The sequence below is a fragment of the Rhea americana genome, unplaced genomic scaffold (genome assembly GCF_003343005.1).
Source record: "Rhea americana isolate MKP2758 unplaced genomic scaffold, rheAme1 scaffold_0, whole genome shotgun sequence".
Classification (NCBI taxonomy): Eukaryota; Metazoa; Chordata; class Aves; order Rheiformes; family Rheidae; genus Rhea; species Rhea americana.
Window position 1 is genome coordinate 3,556,551 of NW_028185037.1, and position 17,203 is coordinate 3,573,753.

Consider the following 17,203-nt stretch of genomic DNA (forward strand, 5'->3'; position numbering starts at 1 on the left):
CTGATTCCGGTTGCCTGCTTCCTCCCTTCTGCTGGAGGCAATCAGCAGAATAAATACCCTGAGCTTGCTCCAACCTGTCTAAGTGATTCCCAGGTTAGCTGGGATCACCACCAGCCAGGATCCCAGACAAGCTGCCTACTTTGCCCTGAGCCCCTGGGAGGAGGCTCCCATGTTCTGCTGGCTCAGCTTAGAGACTCCAGTTTGTCTGGATGGTTGCTTCATGTGAAGCTCAGACTGGATCCATAAGAAGTGATSTGATTATGCCCATAGTAAACTTTGGTGAGTCACAATAATCATGTTTGAGGAATAAAGGGCGGATCTAGATGTGAATATGGAATAGGCTTCTTCTTCCCAATATTCTGAAGCTTCAAGATTTTAGTCACAGAAAACTACATAAGCAATGACAACACCGTACAATAGCAGTATTCTAAGTCATTCACTCAGTTATTTTTACCTTTCATAGTTTATCAATATTAATATTCTGAAATTAAGATTACTTCTGTGAGCCTAACTCTTTTTGATAGTACAGATGAGATCTCGTGTTACATTTGACTACTTTGGGCTTTATGGCTGTATCATTCATTACTTTTTCAGTGTTTGAGAAGTAAATGTAAATCTGGAATGAGTTCTTTGAACTTTATCTGAGAAAATGTGCTTGATATGAAAAGCCTGCTCTCACACCCCTACACTACAAGATGACTTCTAAGTTAATGCCCTTTTAAGAGCTAATTACAAATTATGAAACTCTTAAACTGTAGAATTAAAACTACAGCACATAGCAACAGGCTRTGAAATCTAATCATTTCCATGACTAGGACTTGGGAAGTATCTTCGTTGTATGTACTGCATAAAAGCTGTGTAGATGACTTAGAAATTTGGTATCACCCTGAACTCTAACCTTTGCATGGTGTCATCCATAACCAAATGACCTGCTGCAGCTGATTAAATTAATACAATGGATCATTTGCTTCTAATTGTGTTCATCAGCAAATTAGACTCACTTTTTAGCTGGCAGAAAGAGAGAAGAGTAGGGTTACATAAACTGAATGAATAAACTGTTTTTTACTCAAACTTGGGAATAACTTACTTGAACAAAACTGAGGCTAAGATGACACCTTTATTATAAGCAATTAGGCTTGTTACACAGGTAGATTGAAGAGGTTTAACACCTCACTATTCTACTTTTCTAACATGAAGTGCAAGAAAAGCTGCTACTTAGCTCATACTACCTGAATTCAGATCCAGTGCTTCCAAATTGCATGTTCTGTTATTAAAAAYCAGTGTTAGATGTATTGTTAGAATATATGCTGCACAGTATTCGTAGCACTTAGATCCTAAAATAACTATGTCATCTAAAAATAAGTACCTAGCACTTGTCATTTCATTACCACATACATCAAGATCATAGGAAGTAGTCTATGTGTTACTTAAAACTACACTTAGAAAAAGAAAATATTCTCTTGGCGGAAACAGCCTATTAAGAGCTGAGAAAGAATCAAGATTTCAAGATTTTTGGTGAGAGTCCCATGTCTTYATACTAAACCCAGACAAAGTGTTGAAATAGTGAGTAGGCAGTGTTGTTTTCCTTGCTAAATTTTAGAAAACCAGAAATATTTATTTATATATTTTAAAATATTTATTAGAATGATGCAGTTGGGCACTTCATACACTTTATGGTCTTACCCCAGGTGTGTTCRTTCTCCCTTCCAAGATCTAAAGCAAATGAGTGGTGCATTCTCACAACACAGCTTTTAAACTCCTGGGGCACAGCACTCCCCACTACAGGATGAGCTCTTGAAATGAGACACACCAAAATACGGGTAATAAGTGATTATCCTGGATCTTAACGTTCCACTAGTTTGTGCTGGTATTAAACAATTGATGATCCCTCAGGAGGCCATCTCAGCACACACAGTTGTAAAAAATATGGATAAATATCTAAATACAAAGTATTTAGYAGCTCATATAAAAAGGAAATGGCCAAATCTGTTCATCACACATAGTTCACTGCCCACACTTACACACGTTGTTTCAGCCTGCTTCCTTGTATGTATGTTGCTCTGAATAATCCCATAACAGATTTACACGCAAAAACAAATATCGTAAGGGAATGCTCATTTCCAAGCTAGCATGCATGAGTCAAATTTAGCTATCGTTTATTCAGATTCCTGGCTGTGTGGATTAAGACCCTAAAAGACTACGGAAGAGCAGCTGATTGAAGTGCAGCGGAAGTGGYGCAGCTTGGCTGCGGTTCTCCCTCTACCCTGCTCTCCTCCAYGGAGGAAACCGCGCGGAGGGCCGGCGACACTGGTCGGGGGCGGTAGGGAAGCGCTGTSTAAACGCATCACTGCGGCTTCCTTGCCTGAAGAACAAACCTAGAGCCCCCGTCAGAAGTGAAATTGTGAGGGTGGACTTTGGCAGAAAGCTTCTCTAGAGCAGGCACTCTACGTGGCCAAAGTAAGATCTGCTTTCCCCCCCCTTTGCTGGCAAGGATCAGCCAAACCTTATGAACCTACAGAGGAACAGGTTTCACTATTCACACGCTCAGAAGTGAGTCACGGGTGCGAGGATTCAAAATCAAGGCTGCTCTCTTTTCAAACTTTAATTTGTAACTGTGATACTGACGTGTTTATTAAGGAAAAGWTTGGTGCTACAGCAAGGTTAGAAAAAAAAGATTATTAAACCATGTTTGAACTGATTTCTTCCTTAGATGCTGAGAAGTTTGAATTACATGTGTGTTTAAAATGTTCATGCTCTACCAATTCTTGCCTCAGACAATTGCCAAGGGTAGAAAATACCAAAAAAATGTAATTTCAGGTATTTCTGACCAGCCCATACTACAGTTTACCACAGCTCTGATGAACACATCTCCTGAGGAGATTTACTGTACAATTTTGAAACTAAAGGATTTTGATAAAGTCAGAACGCTTATCCCAGCTCTGTCACGAGAGCTTCTGTTGAGACTAGGTCTGTTAGCAAAGAAACACTTGTAAGGAGACAGATCAGGAATCAAGAGATCCATCATTAACAAAGCACTTAATTGAGTCCTGCAATATTTTATTCTGTAAGATCTTTTGTTCTCCTTGTGGTATGTGTATCCAAGGATGGATCCCTCCCTTAGAAAGCAAGCGATGATCCAAATCTTAAAATAATAATAATAAATTTTTAAAAAATGTCTGCTCCCTTTATTTTACTACATCAGATCCAGCAGTGCTCCAGAGCTTGAATCAATGCTATTTGGGAAAGTGAATAGATAGTAGAGTGCAACACTATTGTATGTCAGGGGCTGTTTACAAGCTGTTAGGTGACTAGTTAAGCCTAATATTCTCTCTTTATAGGAACAGACCRTTGCGCCGACTCATACTGCCCTTCCATTAGTGTTTGTCTGGAATTGGAAAGTGTTTACACTTGAAGTTAAGCATCTGCTTCAGTGCCTTCCTGCATGAGGGCCTGTATTTCCAGCTCCAGGACTTATTTGATTTCTGGTCAAGTAACTTAACACCCTTACCTCTCACTTTTTTCATCTGCAAAATGTGGAAAATAAAACTTAGCAGTCTTATGGTAATATGGAGAATAATTAAAAAATGTTTGTCAAGTACTTTGAGATCATAAATTATACTATTATACCATTTAGCAGATGTGATTCTRTAACACCACAGAAAACAGGGTTGTCAGTGGGATCTTTGTTCCCGATTAGGAGTCTCCACTCAAATGGGTTGCAGCATGAGACACATGCCATACAGAAATAGAGAGACCTGTGTGCAGTTATAGAGACTGGCATGAACGTTTGGTCCAGTTTCCCCCCAGCAAAGACATGTAACTATTGAAGGGAAATGAAGAGGGCGATCAACTGCACTGTGTCCATTGGCAGCAGAATGCAAACTTCAAACTGCCTCTGTTACTGTCAAATAAAGTATTACTGGATATTAGCACTGTTTGCCTTAGCCTCAGGCTGCGCATAAAGACTGGGTGTGAGCCATCAGCTGCTTTTGTACACACGGAGCAGGGGTCAGGGCTGGAACTAAGGACAGGCTGGCAACTCCCAGCTGCTTATCAGTCCATTGAGCTCCCCAACTGCCATTCAGAGTGAAAAAGAGACCATTCTCCTGCTTCCATCGCAGGTTCAGCCAGAATAGCACGGAGTGATGACTGACTTCCTAATGTGTCCTGAATATTGTATTAAATTTCCATTTTCGTTTAAGAAATAATCATTAATTAAACCTATTTTCATTAACATTTAAGAATCTGAATTACCTCTTAGACGCAGCTAGCTACTTTTTTTTTTTTTTTTTTTTTTTTTGGCAAGAACTAGTTGTTATTCTGAGCACAGGATTCGAGTCCCCAGGGGTTCGTTTCAGAATAAATTCATGATGCTCTGCTGTGATAGGCTTGGTGAGACTGAATTGTCTACAAGGAACTCCTTGAATCTCAGCCTCAGTCTCGGTTTCATCCATGAGAAAGAAAACCAAACGTTTGGGAAAGTGTTATTTTCCCACCTAAATTAAAAATAAAAAAAAAAGGGAGTTTTAAGTTTTCTCCAAGAGCTATTTTTTTTTTTCCTTTTCCCGTGGTCGCTCGTTTCAAAGAGATTTCCTTGATGGGAAAGACACTTCTCTAAGAAGACCTTTTTTAATCGACTACTCCTCTATTGTCAATCAAATCTATTTTTCTGTATGATTTTCAACCAACTCTGCTGCATATGCATCTTACCCGTACAGCAGTTAGCAAAAGCAAGCAAAAATTCCTCTTTTTTTTCATAAAAAACGTTGGTATTTCTTGTGCAAACARGCATTATTTTTAATCTACATATATAAAATAATATTGATATATATACTATACAAAGATATGTTGCCACTAAACCATTTAACYTAATGTAGAGTGTTATATAGCCATACATAATAATGCTCTAATGAAGATATACTTTCCCACAATGTATCTGATAAGGTAATACAGTAYGATGACTTACCAGAATGGTGTGAGAAAAGGAGGAAGTCATTACAGATATGTATCTTCAAGGATAGATTATATGAACTTGTAAAGAAATTCTTCTTTTTCATGCATTTGCGTTTTTGKTTTTTTTCCCCCAATTCTTCTGATTTAATGGGATAAATCTTCAAATCAAAACCACCAGGGCATAAAATGCCATTAACGTGAATAAAAATAGCACAGGTAACTCCTTAGTGACAACTGACGTCACACTATCAAAAAAAAATTTTTTTATTGATCTAGTTGAATTTCTTCCCCTCAGAATCAGAAACTTACCCAATTTCCTGCAGAAGTGTCTGTACAGTTTTAGTCTAGTTTACTCATTAATGTTTCAAGCCTCCCCACCACAAAGGAAAAGACACATGAAAGTGAAAATGTACCTTTTTTCACAGCAGGGAGCCTTCATAATGAAACCTTGGCATGCACACCTGAGGCGAACGGGAAAGCTTATGGAATTTATTACATATGAGGATCATAACGCCTTTTTGCAACTGCAAAAGAAAGGAGACTAAAAAGAGAATGTGTGACATTTTGGGACTAAGGTTACAAGCAAGACATAAATTTTACTCCTGTGTTAAAGATGCAGAAGACATGTAAATATGTAGTTTACAATGCTTTAGGCATCTTCTACATTTTTTGTACACCATGACAACTACTGTTTTTATTGGGTTTTATTTTTGTATTACTGTGGGGCACTGTATTGGAAGACTCAGTTTGTCTTCTGCACCTAGGACAAAGCTTTCATTCATTTCAGCGGAAGGTGGATAAAGGCCGAAAAGATGTGAGGAATTTGTCTGAAAACCTGGGATGTTTTGTATTTACAGGATCCAGTTGTAAAGTTGAATATTTTCTCTGTTTTACCTGCTTCTGAAAGTTTGTTTTCCAGTTCAACATCTGATGTTGTTTGGGAAAGTTGTTTATTATTATTTCTCATGATTTTATATTAAAATCATGGAAACAAAAATTAAATTAATTTGGTTATTTGCTGTTGTAACACTGTACTTGGGAAATACAAGCACCTAAAGGTGCTCATAGATTAAATCAGTAACTAAGACTCTATCTTAAACACAYAGACACATTTAAAAGGAAAATAATCTTCCATCACCATCTAACACATTTTATTATTTCCATCTTATTTTCCCACCCTGCACTGCCACACACCATGACATCCATAACACCCCATGTTATTGCTATTATCAGCAGGTTAAGTTTTCTTTACAAGTCATCTGTAATTTACTTCATCTACGGGTATTATTTAGCTGCTATATTAAAAGAAAGAAAAAAAAACAACCAAGCAAACTTTCTTATTGGGAAACATAACCACTTTAAAAACAAACCTGTATTCCGAGCATCACCTGATTCAATTCTTATAGGAATATCAACTCACTTCATCTGCCTCAGCTTACCTGTTTTTATGCTAGTAATAAACTAATGCTTCATCTCCTAAAATAGCCTAGTTGTTGTTTGAAGTTGGTAATTATTATTCTATAGATAGATAAAAGCAATTGGCAAAAGAAACAGATTTAAAGGTATATTACCAGCATAAAACCTTTTGTTTCAGCTCTAAAATATCACAAATCATTTTTGCTAATGAGCCATAAGGGTGTTTATTTTTTATCAGTAATTCATGCTCAGATTTCTGCCAAACTTTTCTGCTGTTTCTGCTGGAATGAGGGATCCCTGTATGTATCTAAAGAGATCTGACTGAKTCTCAGAAAGCGGAATATTTCCTATGTTCAGTTTATGAGGTTTTTTAAAGATTTTTTAATGTTATTTCTCTAAATACATACTTTGTTTCTTTTAAGCTTTTCTTATCCCTTGAAATAGTCCCCTGCTTTCAATCTCACAAAAGCTGATTCATTAAAATAGGAAAGGAAGCAGAACTGGTCAAATAGACTAAGCTCCATGGAAAAAAAAAATATATATATATATATGTATGTATGTATGTATATGTATATACATATATAAGTTTGTGTGTGTGTGTGTGTGTGTGTGTGTGTGTGTGAGTCTACCTAAATGAAGTCAAAGGAGATGAAARAGGGTATATAACAATAAACAGCAACAACAACAAAATCTTCTTAACTTGCTCTTCTATAAATCATTTACTATTTTACTCCATTAATTTCAAATATAAGTTGTAGTATTGTCTACATGTAGTACCTTCTAAATGTCTCAAGGTCGGGCTATGTGTTTTTGTGCAAAATATGGTCTCCTTCCCACAAGAGTCAATCATTTCATACTGTATTTGCAACTTACCTCCCAAGAGAACACAAAACCTTTTAACAAGCAAAATGTCAATGTCTCCTTTGCCTCTGCTTGGAAAAATAAAAATCATATAATTATTTCAGCTTACAGAAAGGCAGCACATCATAAAATAATATATTTTGTAAAAAGGGGCAACTCAATCCAAAAACAGTTGCAAGGGCACCTCATAATATCTGCTCAGAAAGCAAAGGAGTCAGTCTCCACCCACAGGCAGACAACAACCTTCAGGAAGGAAAAACCACAGTCGGGAAGAATTCTGTTCAAAGGATTGTCTCCAAAGGAAAAGGCACATACACACCGACAACACGCACGTTGCGGCCGGTCCTTGACCGCGTGAATCCTTCAGGGGGCAGGTTCCCTGTTGTCCCCATGCTTGAATAACTGTAGCTCTGAAGTTGCAAGTAGATCCATGTAGACTTGCTCATGCCGAGATGGTGCCTGAAGACCAGGTAGCACTCGTTATCTGCTCTGGGCTGACACCGCTCTCTGGAAGGAGAAGGATGAAGTGCTCCTGCTGTTTTGATAAGAAGCCCCGGGACAGAGGGCTGCCTCACGGCTCAGTCTGCAGCTCAGCAGGCACTGGTGCCGTTCCGCTACGGCACGGCTTGGGGTGGAAGTGGGAAAAGGGACGGCAACGGCTGCCTCACTGACCACAGGCTCCTGGACTCTGTCCCCAGCAGTCCTCACGTCTGAAGGAGCACAGAGGAGGCAATAGCTTTTTGGTTTCTCTGCCAGCCTCTCCTCTTAGTCTGCAGCACTTCTATGCATACTTTTATATTGTTATACATACACAAACATATACAGACATGGTGTATTCAGGGCTAAAAGAGGATGAAGTCAGAAAATAGACTTATTTATACTGATGCTTTGATAACARTAAAGATTCTGACCCTTCCCATTGAATTTAATGGCCCAGGTATGGTATCTGGTTCTATTTCTCCTTTCTTTGTAAATCAGGAGAAAATCCACTGATGTTAAGGAAGCTACAACTGTGTGAAAACAATGAGTCAGAAGAAACAGTATGTGCCTAATTTGCTGAGACTTTCATTTGTCATCAAGCTAGATGGGAAGAGACTATCACGCTTCCCTTAATCTCTTGCCTACTGGGTGAAGGCCACCAAAGTTATATGTTTCCAGTCCTTCCTGCACCAGGCTGGAGTAAGCTCTGTGGAGAAGGTGTCCTGACAGGAGGTCCAGGATGTATGCCTCAACACACGGTCATTTGTGCCCACTGCTGCAAAGCTGAAGCCCCAGAGAAGTTGCCGTTATTCTGACATGTCTCCTGGACTGTGCRAATATTATGCTGTGGCTGCAAAACAGCTCACTCTCTAGAAGGCATCTACGTATATTAAAGCCGTTTAGTGTACCTCTTAACGGCATAGCACATAATCTCTCTCCAAGCAGTTTTACTAGGAGGAACTTCTTTAAWGTTAAAGCCCTGGTATCTTTTGACTTAAAATGTACTTGAAATATGACTCTAGAGGAACCACAAAAAGACAGATCCTCAAAGCTATTTCCTTTGAAATCAGGGAGATCTGATCACTGCACTATCTGGGAGAATCCGGGCATGAGACTGGCGTTCAGTAAGCATCATCATATTTTGAATTCATAGTAGTTCCTCTTCATCCTCACAGCTTTTTGCCTTGATGAGCAGAAGAAAATGAGATCTGTGATCACTTCCTAGAAATATACAGTCTTTTGGTAAGAGATAACCTATATTAAGATGCTTTTCGAAAAGGCAAAAGAAAAAAAAGAAAAAGAAAAGGCCCATGTTTCCAAGTATTTGTTCTTTCTTATGTAGGAGGAAAAAAAATGCAACTTACAGTATTGTAGGTATCAGTCCAATAGTCCAGTAGGAAAATGAAGGCAGATTAGCATATGCAGAAATGTATATTCTCCATCTTACATCATGGATGGCCTTAACTTTGTCTGGTTCAAGGTTGTCCTTTGATTGGTATTCAAGTGGAGTGGTAAGTGTGTGCTCTCTAATCCCTGCAACACATGGTAATTTTTTCATTCTCTCTCCGTCTCCACCTGTTCCATGGTCCAGTGGAGGGCTGCAAATCCTATCAGGGGAGTGCAGCACCGCTAAGCCGCCTTCCCTGGCTCCAGTCCATCACATGTGCACTCAGGCTGCAGAGCACCGAGCCAGCTGCAGCCGAACGATCATGTTATCAGATGACGGATAGCTTCATATCAGGTGTTTAAACTGAGGAGCTGCCCCATCTGGTAAATGATTCGGGAAGTCTGGCCTCGCTTGATGAATGGGGAAAGTGACAACGCCAATCAGCGTGACCCCCGCAGCCTCCCTGCTGCCGGCCCAACAGCCACAATCAAGTATATCCCACTGGTTTACTTTTTCAATCCTATTGTCACTCTGCTGAGACCTACTGTCACTAAATTGCCACTAAATTATATCATTAATCCAAATATTTTCCTTGTAAGAACCTCCATGAAACGCGCACCGCGCCTTCGGCAGAGCTGGGAACCCGGTTCAGTTGACAAAAGATGACGCAGTTATAGATGCTTGGGGGCAGCGGGGGCGGCTGCGGATGATTCTGGTGTGCAGGCCAGTGACGCGATTATCGAGGCGYTTTTCTTGCTCCCTTGAAATTAAAAAATCGTGGGGTTGAGGAGCAAACGTGAGGGAGAGACTGGATTCTCACCAGGCACTGATTCAGACCTTAAGCATGTGATGAATTCCCTCTAACTTCAGCAAAGCCAATTCAATTGCCATCAGCTTGAGATCTAGTCCTCTGCATTTTATTAAAATATGCATTATGGAATATATGATTGAAAACTAGCACTGTTTAAAATTACCACTGACTTACCATTTCATAATGCTGCATTTTGTGTCTATTAAAAAAAAATCATCCTGTCTTTGTTTAAAGTATTAATGCTTTATTAYTTAAGTCTGTAAAATCTAAATTACATAAACATAAGAGCTTTCACTTTAATGCATTGTTAAATTTTCAGCAATATGTACTGTATGCATTTGGCTTAGTTGCACGGTGTATCGCAAACTGACTACTTATCGTAATAGAGATCAAATAATGGAGACAGGGCAGAATACACAGAGACTACAAAAACAATTTTCAGTACAATATTTATTTTAATCAGCAATTCAGAATGATTTAACTGGAATTGTGAACAATCCAAATGCCATGTTGTTTTTGTTCTCAACTTAAAAACATTTTTCTCTTCAGCCGCTTTATAATGTGGGGTTTTGTCCACCCCTTTCAAAGGAAATGCTTTCTTAAAGAACAACCAGCAGTGAATAAACTAAACAAAAGAGAGATTCTAATGAAAATGACAGCACAGCAGGTACACTTCTGATTTAGTGTCATTTCTCTTTGCATGCTGCAAAATTGTCAAGCATTTCAGGTATAAAAAGTAAAATGTTCTATTCCATACAGTATAACTGCTGTAAATTGGCAACATGTAGATATTTTAATAACAAGGCAAACATTAGCAGCTACCTGAGGTATTTATCAGCTTGCACATCTTTACRTTTACTGTGGCTCACTCATGATCACTCCTTTGTGTGCGGTAGTACTTATTTGTGAATTTGTATGCTTCTGAATGTATAGARAGATTGCATGGTGTGATTTACGTTTTGCAAAATTGTACAAAGCATTTTTATCACTCAATCAGGGGCTAGTATTTCAATTTTATTGGTTATCTTTGCACAGGTCCACCTCAGATAAAGTTCYATCATTTGTGTGATAAAAGGAATGTAGTTGGGTTTTATTCAGTTATTAACTGCAAAACTTAGGAGACAGAAAGAAATAACTCTCATCTATCACAGAATAGACACGCATTGTTCATAATGGTATAYTCACATATATCTAACATTTTATTTTATTTACCTTAACGCATAACGTCAGTATCCTGTGCGATTGCACTAGAAAGAGCATCAGGATTTAAAATCTGTACTAAATGAGACACCTGGCAAAGTTCAGTTCTTGTGCAGCTGTTCGGTATGGTTCTTCTAGCATCTGTCTTAAGACCAAAGGAAAAGTTTGATGCCCTCATAACCTTTCTTCTTGAGCTGTTTCTCTCCTTTTTCTTCCTCAAAACAGTGTTACAATGCATAAAAAAGCTAGTCTAGGATACCAATGGCTAGCCTAAAACTTGTGCTTCCCCAGAGAGCACTGAATGCACAGTGTGGGAGCTTACATAAATTAACAATGGGAGTATCCATATTAACAGTATATTTCAGAGAGAAGGCCAAGGCTAGAGGAGAAAGAAAAAAGTGAGAATGCTATTTTGCCTCATTCCCCTTTCACCCTTCTTCCTCCTTTTCCATTTTCATAAGACAAAAAAGATATGAAAAACATAAAGTCTGGTCTAAAATTCCCGAGTTCTGAAAAATGGGCAGTGATTTCAGTATGAGTTTGAGGTACACAAGGCATGCAAATGTCTCTGCAAAACTAGTTTATGTAAACAAAGACTATATAAAAAGTCAGAATTAATATATAGTTGTTTTAAAACTGACTTGTATGCATATCACAAAAGTATAAATGACTTCACTAAGATTTATTGATTCATGTCAAGGCATCATTACTTTTCAAAGTGTGAAAAATGATCATATATTTATGACCTGCCGACTGAAGCTGTTTTGTGAATTAGCAAAAGCTCTGGAGAGGAGCAGCCTAATTGCATTATCATAGAATCAGAGATGGTTGTCAATTTTCCCCCATTTAGCTTTTCTCCTTTAGTTTGTTAAAATGAAGGTGCCATACGTTGGTTGAATTCACTAATACCCTGATGAATGAGGTATTTTCCCAATAGGCTCACTACGAGTATAAACAGTGAATTAGGGATGATAGGTCATCAATCATATCTCCTTCAAACAGATCTTTGCCCTGAGATTATTTGTTATATATTAAGAGCACTTACAAAGTTATCATAGAAAACACTCTGATGAAAAGACTTTAAGTTGACCTTAATTCCTTTCTACTGGGTTTGTAAGGGAGTTTACTCAGAGAGGAATCCCTGTATGATGACATAGTCCCATCAGATTTTGATTTTCTTCATTAATGCTCCTTGTTTCTTTTATTTTTAAAAGACATAATTTTCATAGTACTATCCTTTAGTGTATCTATATACTATGACTGAAATTCAGCATCTGTTCCTAATTTTAAGACAATATTTTCATAGGTTTGAGAATGTTTCTTGTTTTCAAGAGCTATGCTGGTTACCATAATTGTAAAGGAAACAGTCATTTATGCTCCTGTTCAGAAAAGCATTTAATCATCATTGGAGTAGCATCTTCACACATACTGTACTGTTAGCAAGCGCTTCATCTCTACTGATGAACACAAACCCCTGGTGGAAGTTCAGCATATGTTTAAGCAGTGTCCTGGCTGGAGGCACTTTCCTGGATGTTATCCTTAATTTAAACCAAAAAGGGTCAAAGGCAATCTATAATTCAGAGTACCTCTCACCTCCTGCAATGTGAGTATGGCTCGCTCCAGCTGTGCTGCTGAGTCAGTGGGGGAGGCAGAGCAGGAATTCATCCATAATTGCATCCCATGACCAGGACTGCGTCACGTGAGGCCCCGTAACAAGCTGTGCTAATAATGTGCTAACAGATGCGGGAGGGCTTCTGCTCCTGCTCCTAGTGAATCTATGACTTACCATGCTTATTAAGCCGGAGGTAAATTTGCCCTGCAAAGATGCACATCCAGCACCCACCGAAATCAGTAAGAGGATGGTGCAGCAGGACTGGCRTCAGCGTTGGCTCAGCTATTTCGCTCCCCTGGCTGCTCAAGAAGCTCCCACGTTCTGTCCCAATGGTTTCCAGACGGGAAGGTGGTGCACAGTGTCTGGCTGTCACTGCTCTGGAGCGAGCAGTGACACTTAGGGTAARAGCACAAGAGCAAAAAGAGTGTTGAGTGATGCTTCCCCCTACCACAAGTGCTCCTGGGTTCCAAAATGCTGTGTTTCAGGAAGGGCCAGAAGTTCCAGTTCATGTTTAGTAGTCCTCAGCGAACTATTTTGCCTAAGAAATTTCCTAAGAATTTATCCAGATCATAACCCACTGAAATGAAATTTCCGAGGCACAACATGGCAGAGGGGACTGCATGTGAACTGGAGCAATCATTAATATTTAACTCTGTGTTTGTAAGGTAGCGATAGCCAAGGGTTAGAAGCTTTGCACAGTGACTCTTTTTTCACTGTAGAGGAAATGCAGTTCCCGCCTTTAAAGGGTAGCTGTGTATACTCCGGAAATTGGGGCAACATTGGCACGGTGAGCATTTACTCACACTGAGAGAAACTATAGCTCTGTCACTTATTTTAAATCTGGAGTTTTACTTTAAATTATTTCCCTATCACAGGCATTCAAGCCTGTCTGTAGCCAATACATTTGCTTATGCACTCCTATCTTCAATGGTATGGCCTAATTTTATTGCCTTTTTTAATCTCTGGTGCCCAGGCTTTAGCTGGATTATTTTCAAATCTCAGTTACAAGACACTTTTACATGTTGGTCACATTTAACTGCATTCATGAAAGTCTCTGCACTTGGGTGTGAGGAACACAATCTCTAGTGTTCCTCCTGTGAAGTCCCAAGGAAGCTGTGAGGACTGTCTGGTTATGGACATCTGGAATCCCACCAATATTTGTATAATAAAAGCTTTGTTCGCATAAATGTTAAAGAAACCCAAAGGAGCACTAATACAGTGCGTCCACATTCTGACTCACCTAAAGTGAGTTCATGAATAATTTTTCCCATTAGGCAGCCAGCTAACACCACCAACACAGGAACTTGCAGTTGCCAAAATGCTAAACCTTGAGAAGAAAATTGATTTCTAAACTGAAGTAAAAATCTCGCAGAAGGCAAAACGTTTGAGAGACTTCAAATTAAGTTTGTCTGAGGAAGGTTGAGTTCTTGCATTGGATAAATAAAATTTCCCCCATGGATTTCATTAGGGAACATTCTCCCTTGAGTGTGGTTCTTTGATCATGAGTTTTTTTTCTGGAATAAAATTCTTCAGAAGCTTTGCTGCATTCATATTCCTTCATTGGCATCACATATGTTGACAGGGCTAGGACTGTGAAAGGGATTCAGACTTACTATTAACTCTTCAGCAACTAGAATTCACTGAATTGATTATTTTCATTATTCAGCAGGCTAAAGGATGGGTCAAGTAGGTATGATAAAGTCAAGAAGATTAAGGTAAGCACACAACAAGCTGGGAGAAGATTGCATGATACTTGTTGCAGTTGCTGAATACTTCCTTTTCCAGCAGTACCCTGTGTTGATTGTTACTTTAGCAGCCCTTAAAAGTCATATTAAAACTTTGGAGACAAAAAAAAAGAGCTTTAGGTGAGGGAGAGATGGTAGCGCTTTTTGAGGTTAGTGCTTTCTTTGAGAAAGAGCACTGAGATTTAGGAGAAAGGGGAAGGTGTTATTGTAATAGAAACATAAACTAAAGTGGGCTACTTCTAATTTAACAATGGGTGGCCCTGTTTTTATCAGTTTATGGTACTGTGTGTTTTTGTCTTCCTGAACATTCCTCTTTTGTCATTCAGCTATATAATCACCACCTTTTGTAAGATAATCACAGGTAATTAACTTTGTAACTGTTCTTGTCCTGTTAGACTAGTAATTGCCTGTCTCTGAATCACATATCTACGAGGTTTCTCAGATAAAGGACGATATGATCTATCTGTAATTTCAAGTCTTTTGACAACTGATTGAGTGCCAATTGTTTTATATAAAGTGATATATTTATGGCAATTCTCACTTGATAGTGGTTCTGAAAGGAAAGACTGAGACTGAACCACACACTCCCCAAAAGTGCATCACTCTGACAGTGAGCTCTATGTAATCTAACCAGACAGAGCATTTAAATTCTCACAGTTTTAGGTTCTTTATGACTTTGATTTACCCTTGGAATGCACCAAGGGTAAATCAGTACCAAATGGCACAATTCAGATCTTAAAAGAGAACATTACAGTAGCTGTATCCATTCAGAACAAAAAGTTCATCTTAGCTGGTGCTCAGCCCCTGAGAGTAAGCACCAACACTTGCTTAAAGAAAAAAAAAAAAAAGGCAAATGTAGTGAAATCTTTCCAGRATATGTTCCCAGCCTCAAAAAAATCAGTATCTTGGGGCCATTTTGAGCAAGAGGTGTGGCACTAGAATAGCCTTTTAATGACTTTTTTTTYCCAATAAATTTGTCAATTTTTGAATCACTTTTTGCATGCATCATATKTGAATGCATGTGAGCTTTTAAAATCTAGCCCACGATCTGGAAATCCACATCTGTGGCACACATCRCATAAAAGACCATTTTTGTTTGTCTGTTTCGAGTCTGCTGTTTCCTACGATGCCTGTTCTCCTCTGCCTTRCGTCCCTCATGGCTATGGAGATGTGCATCACATTCCTCTTCAGTCATTTTTTTCAGCCAAAAGTGCCCTAGGCCACTCTGTTGTTCCTCATACAGAAGGTAAGAGAAGGTATCTTTACACACATCATCCTTGAACAAATTGCAGTCTAAAGAAGATACTATATGTTTTATTGCTGAGAAAGATTAAAATTGCTAGACATTATTATCCAAGATATGTGACTCAACTCTCTTTTATCTGATATGTTGCCACTGAGTTAATAATTATCAACGAGGAAGCCAAGAAATCTAAATATCAATCCTCTGATATTTAAATATCAGGCCTCTAAATATCAGGCCTCTTCAAGCCCACTGTTGCTTTGTTAGTTGACTGGCTTTTTTATTATTATTTGTTTTTTAATTTCATCTCCTTTAGCATCTCAGTCTTAATTCTTCTCATATATATGTTAGTTTTTGTTCACTGTAGCTGAAATGAGCTTGTGTAAAATCTCCTCCAGCGAATGGAGAATCAGGGCTGTTACTGGTCTGTTAATGCTTCACTTGCTGGAGCAACTAGTTAGAAGAAGTACTTAGCCCAGCCTGGCTGCTCCACGTCTGGCAGCTTCACAGTTGCTTTCCTGGGGGGAAGCGATTGAAGGCACAGAAGAGTGAGGGTTGCTTTGCACACCTTTCCAAGCAGCTTTCTAGGAAAAAACCTTTGGGAAAGGAAGAAGGCAGAAACTGGAAAGCAGTTCAACTCCCTCAACTCCGCTTAATGTCGTTGCTGATTCAAGTAAGACTTTGCTTCTACTGTCTGAAGAAAAAAATATTTGAGAGCAATGCCAGGAATCATGGAAAATAAAACAATAGCAGGCTATTTGCAGATGTTTGTAAATCACTGCCGTTATCAAGACATAAAGCTCTTTGCTCACTGATATCTAAATATAAACAAACTTCGAATTAGTGTTAAACAATAGAGCAAAATAAAATAAGTTGGAGTATTTTATACTCAAATAACTTAGTTTTATTATGGCCTAATAAAGGTTTGCCTACAATACCTGTCATCCATATTCAAAATTTGTTTTACTGCAGAAAGAGAACATTTTTTGTCAGTGCTCAGAAAGCTGGCAAAGGGTAAAATCTTAGGAATGTACATATATCATGTTAGAAATGATAATTTACGTGAGTTTAACTGAATAGTGGAAGATATTTCTCAGGTCCATGCTAATTCTCTACCACGTGGAAATTTGTCCAGATATCTTGAGAGAAATAATATTAGTCTGGCTCAACTATAAATTATTGAACTATATGCAGCAATCGTTTAGTGGAATTCTGTGGCCTGAGTAATGGAAGAAACTAGATTAGATTACCACAGTGGTCTTTTCTGGCCTTAAAATAAATGAAATCTGTGATATAAATTGGCTTTATTCGGGTTACTGCATTGCTAATCTTCACAGGCTGAATTTTGTCACCCTTTTGCATGCTGAGTCTCATTAATTTTAGTGGCATTACTAGCCACTCTGCCCAGGGAAAGAATCACACTCTATTTAAAGAATGCCATAGTGCAAAAGAGTTTCAAGTAATGCTAGATACTAACATTTTGAAGCAACTCAAT